We start from the raw sequence: 18,109 nt of genomic DNA, 5'->3' as shown, positions 1-18,109 counted from the left end.
TTCCACATGCTGTCTGGCTCTGGTTGCTGTTATGAGATGTTTAGAGAATGCTCTTTTGAATAAAAAAAAGAAAAAATCAGAGGGGGCCAAACTTGATGATAAGTTAGACCCAGTGCAATGTATTGCTTTTCTTCAATGTTTTCAATGGCAAGGAAACAGCAAGTTACATGAGACTCTGCCTTACGGACCCTTGGCCAAAAGTCTGAGAGCTACGATTTGTTCTGCGGGAAGTTGAAGCTGGGAGACGCGTACAAGAGCAGCCCCTGTAGACCAGCCAGGGGATCCATGTGTGACTTCCGCTCCCTCCCAACTTGGTATTTGCAGTTAAATGATTATTAGTTAGGAATTGTGGCTTCAGTATGCAAAATCCCTTGGCCTAAGCAGAAAACAGTGGTTAAACATCAAACAAATGAGCAGCTAGGTTAAGAGTGTACACACAGCACATACTTTAAACGTCAGTAACATACCATATTCCTGTAGTTGGGTATCCATTCGGTACCCATGGCAGTTTAATCTTACTTTTTCTTGGCAAGATCAAGTAGGTATCTTGGCTGAATAGACAGAATGGAATAGCCTATACACTTTTTGGATTTCACAGGAGGAGAAAAACCTTGAACTGCTTCATTCTATTCCTTTTGTTTAGTAATTTATTTTTATTACCACCTTTCTTTGTACTCTTAGACTTGAATAGCTATTGGTTGGGTTAGGTTTAGGTGAACTAATGGTCTAATAGGTCAGAGGATCAGAGACCTTCTGAAGGGCTAAGACCACCCACCCCTTTCCTTTCAGATCTCACAGATTTAAACAAGATATATTTCTTCAGGTTTTGGAAGGCTGTTTTCACAACTCCCAAAGCCAGAAAGGTCCTCCTTCAATTGACACAGATTATGTTAAAAATCCATTGAAAAATCCTGAAACATTCAAATATTTTTTCTGTTGTTAATTTCGATGTTTAGAAATTTAGATAATTTACTGTTCACTCATGGAGGCAAGGCTGAATATCATAGGTTTTGACTCTTCTTTTACTTCACATGATGCTTCACATTCCAAAGAAAACTTAAATCTCTCAAATACTACTCTATGCTTTACAAATGTTCTGGCTGCTGCAAGGGTGCATTATTTTGATGGAGGGGAAATGATTTGTTTAGCCGTGAAGAAGGGAGGAAGAGAAGCAATGGCCTTGAGATAAGATGTGGGAAACCTATGACAGGGTTTTCAATTTCTTGATTTAGAGGGTCAGACATGCCCACATATCATAAAAATCTCTACTTACTTCCCTTCCTCTGAATGAATTAAGTATCAAGTCCCAAATATTCAACATTGAGAGGCTACAGGAATCACAACCACACAAGACATACAGTTTCTTCGGCAGAGCAGTAATCTAGCTGCATTTAGCCTTACCCGTGTCTGCTTGTTTAATTTATAAAACCAAAAATATTTCAGTGTTCTTGAGACTTTGCCTAACTGCTTTCGTATTTGCAATTCTTACTCATCAATAAACTAGGAGATACAGAACAACTACAGATTTTCTGCTAGAACTTGTCATTTACAGGAGCAATTTTAGATACAAGAGAAACACATGCAGGTGTTAAGATCACACATGGGGGTAAGCTTTACTCCATCATATATTTAGAAATTTTTAATGGAAATGGACAAACATAGCGTTGAATTGTTAAAGTCTTCCCTGAGGTATCAGTAGATCCTAGCAGCTTGGTTTCTGCAGCATTCACAGTTTCTTTCCTGGCTCCCACTGGAGGACAGCAGATTACTTCATTGTCCTCAGCAGAGCATCAGATTCACCACTTACTCACGCAGTTACATTCCCTAACCAGCAACTAAATGAGAGGGAGATCTGAGAGTGCCTCCCACTGCTCTCCCCTCTCTGGCCGCTTTTGGCAAGTAGCTGCTACTCTCTTCCTACACCTTGTGTAGAGCTGAGTACAGCAGTGATGAGGGTCTTTCTTTCCTTTCAGTAGAGGTACCAAGTTAGCTCTGAGTGCGGAAAGGAAAAAAGTTGTTACCAAACTCAGAAATTATTGGAAATTCAGACTTTGGGACTAGATAGCTGAAAAGGCAAGAAGGGGAGATTTCTTGAACTTCCACACTGAATAATAAATATCACTGCTTGAAATAAATCACTTGATTATAGTATCATATTGTGTTTTATACCTTTTTTAGTCAGACATTATTACTCATAAAATAAATAATATGATCATTTTTTAAGAGCTGAGATCATGCCTAGAAATAAGTCCAAACATGACTAGACATTGTAATTCGTATTTTTCAAGGTTTTTGCTAGTCAAGAGCCAACATCTGTACTAAGTGGAAAGGATTTTAAAGAAGATGGGTTGTTTCTAAAACACTGGTGTGTCATTTTCAGAATGTTACTGAAATTAGGTATGAGGGTAACGACACTCTCCTTTCTTTCAAAAGAGTCCATGAGTCCATGCTAGGACTTTCCAATGTGAAATATTAGTAGGATAATATGATTTCTTTAGCTGTATTTTATAAAAGAAAGAAAAAAAACAGGGCTATCTGGTGACTTTAAAGTGAGGTAAATTCTTTGCAGTTAAATTTTTGGACCCGGAAGCCTTTTACCGCAGAGGATCTGCACTGCAGAGAGCACCCCTCAGGCTTACTAACCCTAAGTACAGTTGAGGTTTGGGTCATTTGTATGCCGCTGAAATGCTATAGTGGTTTCCTTTAAAAAACACGTAGACCTCCTGTTTTCCTCTGACCAGTACTGCTGGATTTGGAACCGAACTGGACTTGTGCGTGCATATCCAGGGGACTGGAGCTCATCCAGCACTACTAGGTCTAGAGCAATTCTAACTCAGGCTTGGCTTTTCCAATATGTTTTTATAATCATGCTTAATTATGTGCATGAGAAATAACTAATTATCAAAATGCATAGCTTTCCTCCCCCAAGAAAATGTACCATAATTACTTTGCTTATTAGAATTTGTAACCAATGCAACTATTGTTAACAGAAAAGGTACTAAACATAGAAAATATTATTTCCTTCTCCTGAGTGTTTAGTATAACAATATAAGCATTGACCGTTGTGTACTTTGGTATTATTTTCCTTTCCTGCTTATAGTCCCTTCTCATGTTTCTCCATCATTTTAGGCCCCTAATAGGGATAGGATGAACCCATTGATGTCGGCACATGGAGGCCTGCTAGTAGCATGCCTTTGGTTTTAGTCTCCTAGCAGCAGCCATTCATGTTATGTGGGCTTTCTTTTTTGGGCATTGCCCACCCCTGAAACTGACTTCAGGCATTTTTCACTGCCTGTTCTGCATGAATAGCCACAGGCCTCTTGCCAATTGTCCCCCCTTCTTGAAAGCCAGCCTCAGCCAAAGGCCTTTTCAAGTGTGATCCCAGAGTGCCACACAGGCTTTCAGGGTATTGTTGTCGAGATGAGGGCCCTGCACTGGAAAGTGGGGTCAGAAGAGAAAGCACAATAAGGGGTGATGGAGGCTTCATGCAGTCCTCAGATGCTGGCCTGTTTATTAATTTACAAAACTAATGTCACTGTCTTTAGAGAAGAGATTGAGTGAAAAAGATGTCCTTTGAAGAGCAGAACTGCTTTTGATGCATTACCAAAACATTGCTCCCCTTATTAAATTGATTTTATGGAAGCAAGTACAGCTAGTAAAAGTTCAGAAACACCAATAAAATATTGAAGGTCTGGATTCAGTGTTTTCTTTTTTCCTCATCAGCTCAGACACAATTCATGTTAATGGGTTTTACAAGTTGTCCTTGGGCAAAAAAATTCTTAAATATAATGGGCGCAAATATCTGGTCTTCCTTATGCATGTTACATGAACTATTAGTCAAGACAGTACAATAGTGCAGGCCCTTTAACAGAGCTCTTCCCCATACATAATGTAATGAAATATTCAAGCAGATTTTTTTTATCTTTGGGTGTTTGAGGGGGCGGAACTAAAAGAGTAGGGGTCCATGAATCTTGAATATAATATACACAAGTGGCTTGACTTGTGAAAAGATTCAAAGCTGAGCTTGTATGTTGCTCCTGCGGTCACTGTTGGTGCAGATTAATGGATCTAGGCAAGCAGTTCTCTGACTTGCTAGTTCCTGTGTCCTGTTGTCCAGCAGTATATCAGGTTTGCATTGCAGGTTTTAATCTAAGAGCAACCTTGGGTCTAAATGTGGCTCCTTGATTTCCTTCTTCTTCTTCTTTCCCACACCTGCACAAAAGAGAGGCTTACTGTATCCCTTTGCAGCCACATGCATGGTGGTTTGATTTTGCTGACCAATTGCCACTTCAAACTGCGATACTCCTTTCCATTACTCTCCTACCTCCTCGCTAAAAGACAGAGGTGCTGCGCTCTCCATCTCAGATCAGGTCACAAAGCAATGTGTCATACTGAGTTGAATCATGTTCTCTTATTGCCCTAAGAAACCAAACCAGGACAAGTGTCTTTATCTGCAGATGGCTTACCATTTCCACAAGTGGTTGTTGTCATGAGCTGCCAGAGACACGTGATGACTATCATTGTGGATACTACTTAGGATTGAATTTAGGGACTTCTGATGCCACAAATATGAAACTCTGCAGCTGGAACTAAAGATGACTGTCGTTAGACTTGTATCCTTTGTAAGCTGGATGCAGAAGGAAGGCATTCCAGCCTGACCAGTGGGCTACAGATGCAAGATTAGGAGTCAGTTTTAAACATGTGGCCATAAATGTGTGATTGAATTTTAAGTGCTTTCAATTAATGTAGATCAAAAGAAACTTTTGTAGTTGGACAGACTTTCAAAAGTACCAGACTTCAAGCATAAATCTGTCCAGTCTTCCTTTGTTTTTCATAACTTGTCTTGCCATGTTTGTTAATTATGGAAGGCATTTAGGACTTGCTCTGTCTCATCCAGTTTCTTCTCTTTAGTGCTCCAGCAGTGAAGTCAGCAGTTTTACAATCCACTGCCTTGAACCTTGAAAGTCATTTATGGCCAGCAAGTGGGTGTAAATTGCTAATGGTAACATTTTAAGTCTACTTTGTACGCAAAGCAACGGAGATTGATCCATGGAACAAAAATAGTTACAACCTACTTACCTTCCTAGTAGCAGAAAATAATTCAAAGGATTTTTATCCCTTCTTTAAATGATAATGTAGAAGAAATAAGTTTATAATGATGAAAGCTCTTACCTGAAAGCAAATACCAGAACATCACCCAGTATGATAAACACTGGTAGCTTTTAATTATATGTTTGTTTCAGTTTTCAACTATGCTGCAGACAGTATAGTTCACAGATTCATACAGGTTCAACGTTAGTCTCCATGCTTCTATCAAATACATGTTCTCAGACTAATATATTTGGTTATTAATGTACACATTTGAATCATAAAGGTCTTTTTTTTTTTCTTGAGCAGAACACTGTATTACCATTTTTGGTATATATATTGAAAGCTGATTCTCTACAAATTATTTTAGTTTAAGAAAGACTTAGTATATTTTCAAACATAGAATTCAGTGAAGAATAAGGAGATTGGTTAGTGAATTGTTCTGTGATTTATTTTTTTTTTAATAATCTCACATAATTTTGTACTTGCAAATATTTGATGTGAAGATACTGCACACCTTACTAAAAAGGTGTGAAGGATTTTTGCATACATTACACTAATTAAAATTGGCTAATTTGAAAATAGCTCCTTGAATTATATTTACGAAGTCAGAGTGCTTTCATGATTAGCAGTCTCAAAGTCAAGGTAGATAAACAGGCCAAATATCTTCTTATAACATTGTCATGTCTTTCTCCTCTTATTAATAAAGATTGTAAAATTAAAATGTTGCTAAGCTGACACTGCTTCAATCAAGGCTGAAAGCTACTGACTGCATCTGAAGATTTTATATGGAACATAGCATCTTTACAAAAGAGCATACCTCGAGTGCAGTAATAGGCATCAAATGGCTCTGCAGCCTGTGGCGAGAAATCCAACTCTCTCGACCAATTTGGGACTTGCCTGTACAAGACCTGTTTGTTTTGGCTTTGGGTGGAGGAGAGGATTTGTCCTCCATATATAAACAACCACAGATAATAGGATGTCAATAGACATATTTCAATACTTACCTTTTAAAAATTAATCAAATTAACCACAGTAAAAATACTGAGATAGAAATATGGCAAGCACTAGTAAGCTTCTCATGAATTGTTTTTATTTTCCTTCCTTATGAAGAGCAACAAGTGGTTAGAGTACCCAGGAAAGCTACTCTGGCAAACTTGGCACTCTCCTGGCAGGAACAGTCATGACCAGGTTGAAAAATCCCCAATGTGGGGAAAGGTTTTATAATGGCCTAGAGGCACTAATCAATAAAAAAATAGGTGTCTGGTAAAGATAGGAGTATGAGTAATTCTCAAAAGAAGTTCAGCATTTTGGTTCCGATAACAAGCTAAATAGATTATCTGAGGTTCTCTGAATCTCACTGAGGTAAAACTCAAGCAGCAATCTTATGAGAACAAGGCTTCACATGACATTTCAAACTTCTGCTTCTGGTCCATTTAGAAATTAAAAAAGAAGCGTAAGAATGAAATACTTCCTTTAAAATGGAAGTTAATGCAGTATGCTCTATAGTTAACTGAGTTTTGAACTGGTTAACTTTGGGTTTAGGTGGACCATCTTATGCTTATTTTAAACCATTATCTGTTCTCTAAATAGCTGAGGTTTTCTTGAGCTACCTGGGTAATATCTATATCAGATTCCAAAGCAATACAGCATGGGGTTAGCATCAAATGGGGGTAGCAATGCAAATTTCCACATCCTTTTATTTTTAATCTGTTTGGAGGTCTCTTCCTTCCTTCACAGCTATTTATCATCTGAAGGAAAAAGGAAAGGAGAGAATGGGCAAGTTAAAATAAATTTTTAGAAAAAAAAAAAAGAAATCTATCTTCCTTAATTAGATACTGTTTTCTTTTCGCTCCACAAAATAGATAAACTGCCTGAGAAAATTAGGTTAAATGAAGAGTAGTGACAATGTGATAACCATGGACAAACACTTCAGACAAAATGGTCAAGCTATGAGGAAAAGACACTGGTGGTACTTTGCAATGGAAAGAATATAGTGTTGTCAAGTTAGGTTTTGAAGACCACATGAAATCCTTCTCCTACATTCTCCAAGGATGCTGCTTTTGCTAATTTAAAGCTATGCTATTTCATCCTTAATGTAGTAAATGTGAAATCTCTTGTGAACGGGGAATGTCCAGATTATAGCACCATACATAGCCTTGTTGCAGATATGAAATAGTTGCTTCTCCACTTGTAGATAATCTGGCACAGGATTGCGATGTCTTAAATTGCTTGTAGCATTTGTCTGTCTTTCTGTGGTTTTTTCAGCATTTTTAGAAAGGCTCATCATTTTAGCGCATGCCTTCTGGAAAGGCTCAGCTTCCCAATAGAGCTAAAGAGGTAGATGGATTTTCAGAGGGAAATCTGACTGTATCTTCCACTGGGAGGTCATGAATATAGACCGGTCTGTAAAATCTGGCTCTCATTTAGTTGCCCAAATGACAGCTATGCTTTTAAAAATCTTTATCTCAATTGTCACTGCTGGGAGTCTGAAAAAAAATCTTAATGCTTCTTTTGACTCCTTTTAATGTGCATCCCTGCTTCTACTTATAGGAGTCATCTACGAAGTTCTGCCTGCATCCTTCTGTCTGTCTTATTCACACTGAAGGAGTTCATGAGCATGGATCTGCAGATAGACATGGGCAGAGTTTTGTTACTCAGAATCCCTTATGCATGAATTGATTTCTCCTGCTGTTGCTTGAAATTACAACAGCAAGCTGCTTCATCTCAAAGAGACTTTGTTTTCTGTTTTGTTTTTTTGGTTTTTTTTTTTTTTTTTTTCAGAGTAGTCTGAAATGACCAGAAGATCCACAGGGATGGAAATGTTCTGAAGGACAAAGGTATGGTTTCAATTAATGTTCAGCTTTAGCAGAGTCAAAATGTTTCACAAATATACACTAATTTTGATGGATTTGGATTTAAAGTTCAGGTTTGGTTCTGACCAGAGTCATCTGACATGAAAACCTGTGGGGTTTTTAAAGAGAATACAAAGTAATTTTGAAAATGTTTGAAAAATTTTGGTTTTATTTTATAGCAAAACAAAAACAATGCCAGGGATTCAGAACTACTGTAGAAGCGAATTTGTTACTCACTGGCTATTTTTTTGAAAATCATAAACATGGAAACCAAAGAATCCATCTGATTACCTTGGCATTATTGCCGTCTTCCTAGCTCTTCCACTCTGGAAGTGTGATTGATCTCTAAAGCTTTAAATGGTAATAATAGGAATAGGATTTCTGTGTGGTCCCTGTGCCAGCATCAGAGAAAAGATCCAATACAGCTAATCTGTTCAAATTTAATGAATGTCCTGCTGACTTTTAAGGGACCTGGCTGCCTGCCTAACCCTCCGAGACTTTAAAAATCTCCTCCTATTTTTGTAGAATTTCGTCAGGAAACCAGATTGAGTGAGCCCATATAGAAAATGCCATTGCCGTTCCTACAGGTTTCCACAAGACATTTGACCCCTCCCCTCCCTTTCTTTCTTCTTTTTATACCTCTCTAGAATGCAGATATTTTGGTTAATTTTCTCCAGCTGTCACAGAGTCTCACAGGAAAATGACCTTGCGGAGTGACCACTTCCCCTACTCCTTGACTTAAGTAGATTTTTTTCTTTCAGAGCTTTCACCACATCATCCACATCACTGTCTGGTGTCTTTCATGAGTCAGGAAAAAAACAGGAAAAAAATTCCACCCTTTAGGAAAAAAAAAAGGGGGGGGGGGGGGACAAAATCAGATCAGTTTGGATTGGTATCATCAATTTACATTGTTATTTCAGATCAGTTAGTGTAGCAGAAAGTTAACATTACCCATTGCAATTAAAGAGCAGGGAGATGTTAGCATTTGGGTATCTTCCTTATAAGAATGTTTTTCAGCATGCAATTAGTTGATTCATTTAGTAATGACAGCAGTCTCAGCAAATTTGAGAATCAGACTTCTTTATTCTTTTGTTCTTTTAAATATGCTGTCCAGAGGGGAAAATTTTATTGCAGCAACTATGTTTCAAGTTTAGGTTTCTGAAATAGCACTATGGAAAAATCAACTAAACACTGTATGATAAATATCTATGGCTTATGAAATATGGAAATGAGATGCATATACCTCAAAAGCTAATGGTTTATTAAGTATCATGATAAAAATAAGGACATAGGTAGGAAGAAAATTGCAATGCATTTTTCGTTGGCTTTGCTCACTCCTGAGATAAATGATGTTGTATCCTTGGTTTTATTCCTGCAAGGAATTTGAAATCAATGGGCTATTCAAGGGAGTAATGTTAAACATGTGCATCAGTCTTTGCAGAATCAAGGCCTCCTGATTCTGCATGAAGGTGCTTAGGGCAGCCCCTGCATTTTCATTCTCAAAGTGAAATTCTGCAGTTCTCAAAAACAGGATGGAAATTCTAGTTTTCTATGCATCTCTTAGCCTTTTTGTAGTACCTTTTGTTAAGCATGACTTTCCAGTTCCTGTGAGTGCCTCCTCAGTTACCACAACCAGCTGGTTAGTTAGGCTTGTAGAATCCCAAGATTTTCCAACCATAATTTTTTCCCACAAGTGTTTTTTACTGCCTTACGCTTTGATACCTTTTTATACTTTAAGTTTACCCTGTCTTTTACCCTGAGTTTGAAGTGTCTGAAGTCTGCAAGGAGACTACAGTCTTTACTACACCAGCAGATTAAATTTCTGTGATGTCTTTAAAGGCTGTGTTTACATCTGTTGAGTCTGAGAGAAAGTACTGCACTCCCCTGCTGTTTGAAAGTGATATAGAGCAATTCCATACTGTAATCACTCTTCGTATTCGCTATCTTATGTTTTGGGTGAGTATCCCAAAATCTTGGCATTTTCTGTAGCAGTTTGGGAAGTTTCCTCCAGGAAATTTTAATGAACGTGTTCTTTCCGAGTGTCTTTGCGTTATAGGTGAGCAGTTGTAGCTGTGGTTCTCTAATCTTCCAAAGCTAGTATCAGCAAAGGTTTTTGTATCATAGACTTTTGATTAGTTGAATTTTATAATTTGGGGATTAATTACTTCATACAATCCCTAGCAATTTTGGCATTTTAAATGAAAGAAATTCAAGAAAGATTTTCTTGATCAGTGGTGTCAAGTAGGCTATCTGGTACAAATATATGCCTAATAAAGTCAAGTTCTAAAAGCAGATTACTCTTGTGCAGTGACAAGATCTTGGGCTTTTCTGTCCCACATGCAGCATATATGCCTGGCAGATAATGAGGTCACTTATTTGAAAGAGCAGGCCTGAGGTGCAAAGGGCTAAGCGTGGGTTATGGATGTCATTATGACACAAGGCTGGTACGTAGCCTCATGGAGATGGAGCGAATGGGGCTGGGGCTAGAAAATAATGAGATTTGATCCTGTCTCAAAGGCTGTCACAAAGGACTGAATTAGGGTTCACAGTGAGGAAAATCATGATGTAACTGCTGGATACTTGTTTTTATAACCCTATTGATGATCCTAGGGTTTGCATACAAACTATAAATCATTATTCTCTCTATATATTTGTGACTATACATTGCAGGGGTGCCTCAGCCTTAAATGGAATCATCCTAGTTTGTGATGGGGCTGTATATTCCTCCTCCTCATAGACACTGACCACAGTAACGGATGGGAAAAGTAGCTTTGTTTGATAATGCCCTCAGCTGGATCACAGACAGGTAGTTACACAAGCTTACCAGCTGATGTATGACCTCAGCACTGCTGCTCAGGTTCAGTGTGTGGTCAGATGTGCTGCCTCAGCTGCTGCTGATTCAGATTACTGTTCCTCTCCCCAACCGCTTCTTTTCATTCATTCCCTTAACCCCCCAGCTGGAAGGAAATTCTGCCAAAAGATGTGGCAAATCTGAGGAACTGGAAGGGAAGAGGGATTGTGACACAATCGCTGAAAGAATGTGAAGGGTCACAAACTGTTAACTGGAATTAGCCCTGGTCTGAACAGTGTGTCCAACTGTGCTCTTAGAGGTGCTCAGTCATATGCTGATCTCACTTGCTAGAGATCCCATCTTAGCTGGAGTTGTAAAGGCGTGTGCTTTTGAAGCAGCACTGCAACTTGTGATCCTGCCACCGCTTGAAAATTGAAGTGGCCGTATTGACTATATTGTGACCTGGGAATGAGTAGGAAAACGCTTCAAAATTGTGTGCAACATTCTTTCACTTGCATGTATACTGAATAGACTTGACATTATGAACAATCCCATTTATTTCAGTGGAGTTTCTTTCAGAATAAGCTCTGGCTGAGATAAACAAAAAAGATGGCATCTTTTCCAAAATGATTCCTTCTTGCATGAGCTGAATTTTTACAGCTAAAACGTTTAGAATTTAAGAAATCTGATAAACAGGTTTCCTGAGTCCTTTTAGCCTTAATTACAGAAGTAAAGGAGAGTGATCCTAATGCTATTATGGTCTCATATCCATGCCGTTCCAAATGCTTGCTTTACACAGGATGGAAAACACTGCTATTAATAATAATGTTAATAATATGGATTACAGATGTAATAGCTATTTTCTTGGAATTAGTATCTGTGAGATATTATGGCTCACTTTGCTTCACCTCTCAAAGAGAGGCACACAATTTCCAACTTGTAGATTTTTTAAAGATCAGTCAATATAAAAACAAGTGGTCTTAGTAAATTGTTTAACCTAGAAGGTGAATATTGTGTTTATGAATGAAAATGGGTTCTTGGTAGCTGTTATATACATATAATTACATAAACATCTCCCTATTAACTTAGATGGATTCTTTGCATTTCAAACTCCAGAAATTCTAGGAGGAAAAGAGGGGATGAACCAGAGAATGAATACCATATTCCAAGTGATAAGTGTTTCCTCACGTGTATCTGTTTCAGGAAAAGACTTCAGCATATGTTTAACTTTAGGCATGTGCTCAGGTCTCACTGGATTTAAACATGCACTGATCGAGGATGCTTTCTTAAATAGAAGCAATATGTTATCCCACTGAAGTCAACTTGATTTGCCAACTACTCCCCTCCTTTACATATAGGTGATTTCAACAGGCATCTGTAAAGAAAGGGGAAGCTGAGGTCTATAGAGCAACTCCTGCCTCCAAAATGGATTTTGTTCTTTGTGGTACAAAGTACGGTCTTTCCATTGCCAAAGCATTTTCCCTATCAAAATAAACACGATGTAGCATAATGGGGCTGCAGTCTTCTTTTGTAGTCTATGGGAAAATAATAAATCTCTTTCTTTGGTATTTTTTGTACTATGCCTTCTTCCCTGTCTTTAACCGTCTGACCACCATCTCTAAAGGCCGAGTAGTTCTGGCTGCATAAATACAAGAGAAGTTGCTTTATTATGAAGGGGGAGAATAAAAGGTGTTGAGAGTGACTAGGTCATATTCTTGTCAGTCTCCTGTATTTAGACTCCTTTCAGCTTAGTTTTTGGTGACAAACTGCACAGCTGTAATGCCTTACATTTACCAGCCTGCATATATGAACGATGTGTAATGTTAACTAAGCCCTTTCCCGTCCCTCATGGAAGACCACCATGCCTGCAAAATCTCCAGAGGAAAACACGGCATGTCCTGATCAGAAACTGCCTTTGTTGGCAGAAATATAGTATGTTGCATTAACCAAAACAGCATTTTTAAAACATTTTTGATGGTGGCTGCTTTTTATTTAAATATTCATTTTGCTTGTGTAAACGGATCTCATTTGGTCTTTACATCCCAACATCACGGGACTATCTGAAAGCCTTGTTTACATTTAGCAGTGGAAATTGTTTCAAGCCTTGCACAAAACCTTCAAAACCTGATACGCTCAGGGCAGAAAAAGAACTGGATTCTCTTCGGCAGTCCCCTAGACAGCAATTTTCTCTCAGATGACCTTTCTGGTGATGAAAGTTACCTAATCTTTCCTCCCCACTGACAGTGCAGTTTTTCTACCGGGTAGGAGCTGTTATTAAGCAAAAGTCACTTTCAAAACTTGTTCTGCTTGTCTAATACAGGCTTCTCTGTGCCTTCACTTGTTGCTGTGTGTTCCCCAGCTCCTTGACTGCGACTTTATCAATACGCATTACTTGTTTTCTGAACGGTAGGTAATGCAGCCCCCAAAAGCTGCAATTACCACAGAAATAGTAATAATCATATTGTGCTGAACGCACTAGCTGTGAACATAACTGTGGCAACATCATTTCGGCTCTAATTGTGTGGGTAAAGGGAAAACCTGGGATAATTGACTCCAGGGGAGTCACTTCGAATTCACAGGGGCGCAACTGCGTTTAGAACCTGGCCCCGGGAAACTTGTACTGGCACCACCAATACGGTCTGAGGACATAACAAACATACCTGAACACTACCCTTCTTGTTCCTCCTCGAACCATGGGTATGAAGCTTCTTGCTTCAACTATTACTCTATATACATGTCAGCACAGCATAAAATACACTGTCTAGACTGTCTCCTTGAGCTTGCAGGGTACAAGATTTGTAGAACTAAACCCTTCTCTCTTTAACACCATTTCAGCAGCGTAATTTCACTCAAATAAGACCATTTCTGATTTACCTCAGAAAAACCTCGGGGACACTTGGCTAATCTCAGAGTGCTGGGTTGAATCCTACGCTAAGAAACTATAGCTTGAGTCAGTGTTTTCTGACGAGTGATTTACCAATTAGAAAGGTCTGAACTGTAAGGCTAGTGGTGACAATGAGCCGCTTCTTTGCTGTGTCCCAGTTTTCCCAAGTGTGAGATGGTTGTAATTATGTTAATTTGCCTGTCTTGGATACTGTGACGAGTAAATTGCAGGAGAGCTTATAAAGGGGTATCAAATGTGTGGTTCTAGATGTGAAATCTCTCGGTTTAGACAGGTACTTTTTATAGGTCCCAGGAGAAGTGTCTATCTTTTCCTGTCCACCAGTCAGTCCTTCATTCCAGAGTACATGAAGTAGTGATCATCCTACATCAAAATCTTGACCTTTTTTTATGCATTTGCCTAGTATTTTTCCCACCCAGACCGTGATGAGGGGCAACACTCTCACCTCTCCAGTCCCAAAACTTTTCTGCAAGAAAGGTAAATATTACTCTCTGCACTTCGCAGATGGAAAAACTGAGCAAAGAGATTAAATGGCATAGTCTAATAATAGACAGAGATAACAAGCATGGGAACAATACGTATAGGCAGAAATTTCAGGCTTCTGGAAGAGTTCAGGATCACCGTGCAAATTCAGCTAAAGGCTAAACACTGCATTCACGTGCATCTAGAATTGTCTGCTTTCCTGTGTATCTCCTTATAATGTGATATATGTACAGAGCCAGGTGCAGATGTCATTATGGTAATAACGTTATAGAGCTTTATTAGAGCATATTTTCCTCTCTGGTACTAATCCACTCAAATGCCCGTGGAATAATACCCCCAGTTTTCTTTCTTATTGTATGTCATCTCCCACTCTTCCTGTGAGATTTAGGATCAGTTTCTGGACATATAGAGGATGCAGCTGGCATCCTCACCTTACTCTTCCATCAACTTATTTCAGTGGGAATGGAAGGACCAGATTCTGCCAAGATTCTTAATGAATTTCTGGACTGTGAGGGTTTAGGGATTATTTTTTTAGGAGTGGTGGTGATTTTCAGAAAGGCTTATGGGTCATCTTCATGCCTTTCCGTGTGCAAAGTACAAGGGATTTGATTTTTTTTTTTCCATTTTGAAAACAATCATATGTATTTATTTAATCTACTTCCTGCGGTCATGTACCAATGAAGCTAAAGAGAGAGACTCAGTGCTGGGCTGACTTTCATTCATTTACTGTATTTAGAAAATAAGAGAAATAAAACTTCATCAGCATCACACGGTCTGTTAGGTCCCATACTTTTACCCCCCCCAAAGGTCTTCCTGTTTCCTTGTGTTTTGATAAAATGGCTGATACACTGCTAAATTGCTGGGAAAGTTAGGAATAACATTAATTTAATGAGAGAGTTAGATTAAAAATATGTTGTAGAGCTGGACTGCTGCTTTTGCTTCTTTTTTAACTGCTTGGCATTCCTGATGCTGGGTCTTGGTTTCTGTAGCCATGCAGCATATGAATCAGAGAGAACCCACCCTGTGCTTTGGCATAACTCTTAAAGCACTGACAGTTCCTCTTTCTTCAGCAGTAATTAAACAAGTAAAAACTGGTTACTTTGGTTAGCAGATATAAATGTGGAAAATATTCACAAAATACATATCACTGGGCGTGTGTGTCTAAGGAATCTGGATGAGCTGTGGTTGGACTCTCCTTTCCCACATACTTACAACAAAGGTGCTTTATCCAACAAAGCAATCTGGCCAAGGTCTTTTATTTCAGCTAATTCATGTTCTCTTTTTCTTTGTAAGGCTTGGAAGTTTGCTGATAGTGCAGTTCAGTGCAACCCTTAACGACAGGAGGCACTGTTGGGGATAGGACTCAGCAAGAGGAAAAATCAGTTAAAACCAGGATGAGACGGTCTTGTAGAAATAAGGCTTAGCCTGTCCGTAATTGTACCAATCTGACTCTTCCAGTTAGCTCTGCAATCAGAGAACGGGCTAGCATGGTTCTTAGTTTGGAAGCAATTGTAACACTGAAAAGGTACCTCTTATTTTAATAAGTTCTTTGGTAAATAACCGGTATATTGGTGTAAATGTGTTCATCATGGTACTGGAGGGGTTGTATGCTCTGACCGCAGAGGCAGACGTATTTAAAAGCAGAGCTAAAATGAATGCAGACAAACCCTAACTGACTATTTAAATAACCACATCTTTTGGGAGGAAGTATGAGCTAATGATAAAGCATTAGCAGTGTTTCAAGAGCAGTGTGCTTAAATATTACTTTCTTGGATGCTCCATTTATGGCCATCAATGGAACAAAAGCACTCCCTTTGTGACCCATCTGTAATATGGGAATAATCAAACCAGCGTTTATAAATTCAGAAATCTTTCATGTGATGATATTTCATGATCATCTTTGTTACCCACTATATAGTGCAGGCTACAGAACTTCCTTGGATTAATTCCGGTCAGAAATAATGTAGATATTTAGGAAAAATATACTATCCTGATTTTAACATTTCTGCTAAAACACTTGATAAGTTGACCTATATCTACAATAGTAACATGAGCATAACCCTGATCTAAAGGTGGCAGGCTGAGACTCCTTATAATATAATATCGCAGCAGTTGATACTGAGGTGAGGAGGAGACAGGGTCTAATAATTAATAATGGAAATGCAGGCTCGCCTCTTCAGTCTAGAGTTGTTTCGCTTCAAATTCCAGGTATCCCTATGACTACTGTGTTGATGACCTGCCTAGTGCATTTTCTGTTTCTGTTTCTCCTAACCTTCTTTTGTTAAATTGATAATGCTGTTTCGTGATTTTGTATTTTTCAGTTCATCTTGTGGCTCTTTTCCTAACGTCTACGTTTCAAAACCGTTGGTGGAAGTGGCACCTTATCCAGATGTAGGTTGTGGGGATCCTGCCCAGCGCAGGGCAGGGGAAAGGCAACGACAGAGGAGGAGGAAGTTGCTCAGCACATTAGCAGGAAAGGCTCTTTAGGCTTCTTACCCAGTGATTCAAAAGTTTGGTAGGAGTTTCTTTGTTGAATTCAGCAGGCTTTAGACCTGACGGTCCTAGACCAAATAAGGACAGTTTTGATCTTATTTACTTTTAACAAAACAGCTTCAATTTATTCCTGTAGGCTATTTTATTTTTCTCAAATTACCCAATTCATATTCACCTCCCGCAGGGTTCTCTTTTCTCACTGCTGTTTATTACACACAGAAGAGTTGCCTCTCCTCTAATTTACCCCCGTGTTATAACTCCACTGACTAGAGAGGAGAAATTCCTGCTTTATACCAAAATAAGCAAAAGGAGAATTGGTGCCAGATTTTAACTTTGGTGAGAAGCTTGCTTCTCTTTGCCTGGAATCATCCAGTGATACCACAACTGGGAGCTATAGTCAGACATCCAAATACAACAAATATTTCTGGGTTTGCATATTACGCTTTCCTGCTCCTCAGATTCAGGCCAGGAGGAAGAGGAAGATTATGAAAGAAAATGTATGCATTAATATTTTAGCAATCTGCTGTGTTAGGAAGGAAAAAATGTAAAGAGCAGATGACTGATTCATGGTGTTTTGGTTGAAAATATTGTAGCTTTTAAACATTGCCTCAGTGTGGTTGGGGTGCTTACAGTAAATATATTTCACACCAGATGTGGTCTCAAATGTGCATGACTTAGAATTTTCCTGCACACAGTAACTGCCAGTTCTGGGAGCCCAAGGATCCCCAGGTTTCAAAAAGACCGTTCCTGTTGTAGCTGTCCTGCCCAAGGGGTGCCGGCAAAGTGAACACAAAGGTTGGGGAGGCTGCTGACCCCTAAAAATCTCAAGCTTCAAATAGTCTATAAAACATAGATGCTAGTGTTCTGCTTCCAGGCGCTGAATAATGCCTTTTGTTCCCAAACCACATGTCTTTGCATTAGGAGAAGCGGGCACGATTAGAAGAGGTGATCTTCCATCGACCCCATAACATGCAAGCTCAGCAGATACAGAAGGGCCCATAGGACATTTTCTTTCTCAAATTCATAATACATACATTGGCTATGTTGTTATAGGGTGCAGAAATAGAATGGGGCTTCTGATTCCAGCTGAAAAGCTAACAACCGCTTACCGCGGTTGCCTCTGTGAAATCCCTGCAAGTGATTTGGGCCAGATAGACACATGTATTATGATTTCTGTCATTCACCTGGTGCCATACATACACATGATATCTAGAAAGAATTAAAAGAAGTAAAAGAAAAAGGGTACCATTGATGAGCTGGATGTGGATATTCAGTTATAGAAAGATGCTGAGTACACAGAAAGGTTTTGAGTACATTAGTATCAGCAGAGTGTTTAGCCAAGAGTATATTACTTTTGGAACTGAAGCTGGAATTGTACTTGAATGGGGAAAATACGAAGCCGAGCTCATACACATGAATGGGCAGCTCCAACGAGACCTGTTAAGGAGTCTGTGTGGAACTACTGCTGCGAATATAGGGCTCATTCTGTGCATCTGT

The 18,109-nt window shown here is 39.0% G+C and overlaps 1 long non-coding RNA gene across 3 annotated transcripts in view; it reads left to right on the top strand.

Moving 5' to 3' along the window:
- Positions 1-18,109, top strand: part of LOC129207494 (uncharacterized) — a 200,673-nt gene that overhangs the window by 88,409 nt on the left and 94,155 nt on the right. For all 3 annotated transcript variants that reach the window (XR_008577458.1, XR_008577457.1, XR_008577456.1), the window contains exon 2: positions 7,873-7,928. This is a non-coding gene — a long non-coding RNA (uncharacterized LOC129207494). The remainder of the gene's footprint in view (positions 1-7,872; positions 7,929-18,109) is intronic.

The sequence above is a fragment of the Grus americana genome, chromosome 5 (assembly GCF_028858705.1).
Source record: "Grus americana isolate bGruAme1 chromosome 5, bGruAme1.mat, whole genome shotgun sequence".
Classification (NCBI taxonomy): domain Eukaryota; kingdom Metazoa; phylum Chordata; class Aves; order Gruiformes; family Gruidae; genus Grus; species Grus americana.
The sequence above is the reverse complement of the archived record's forward strand: the minus strand, read 5'-3'. Positions and strand labels throughout refer to the sequence as shown.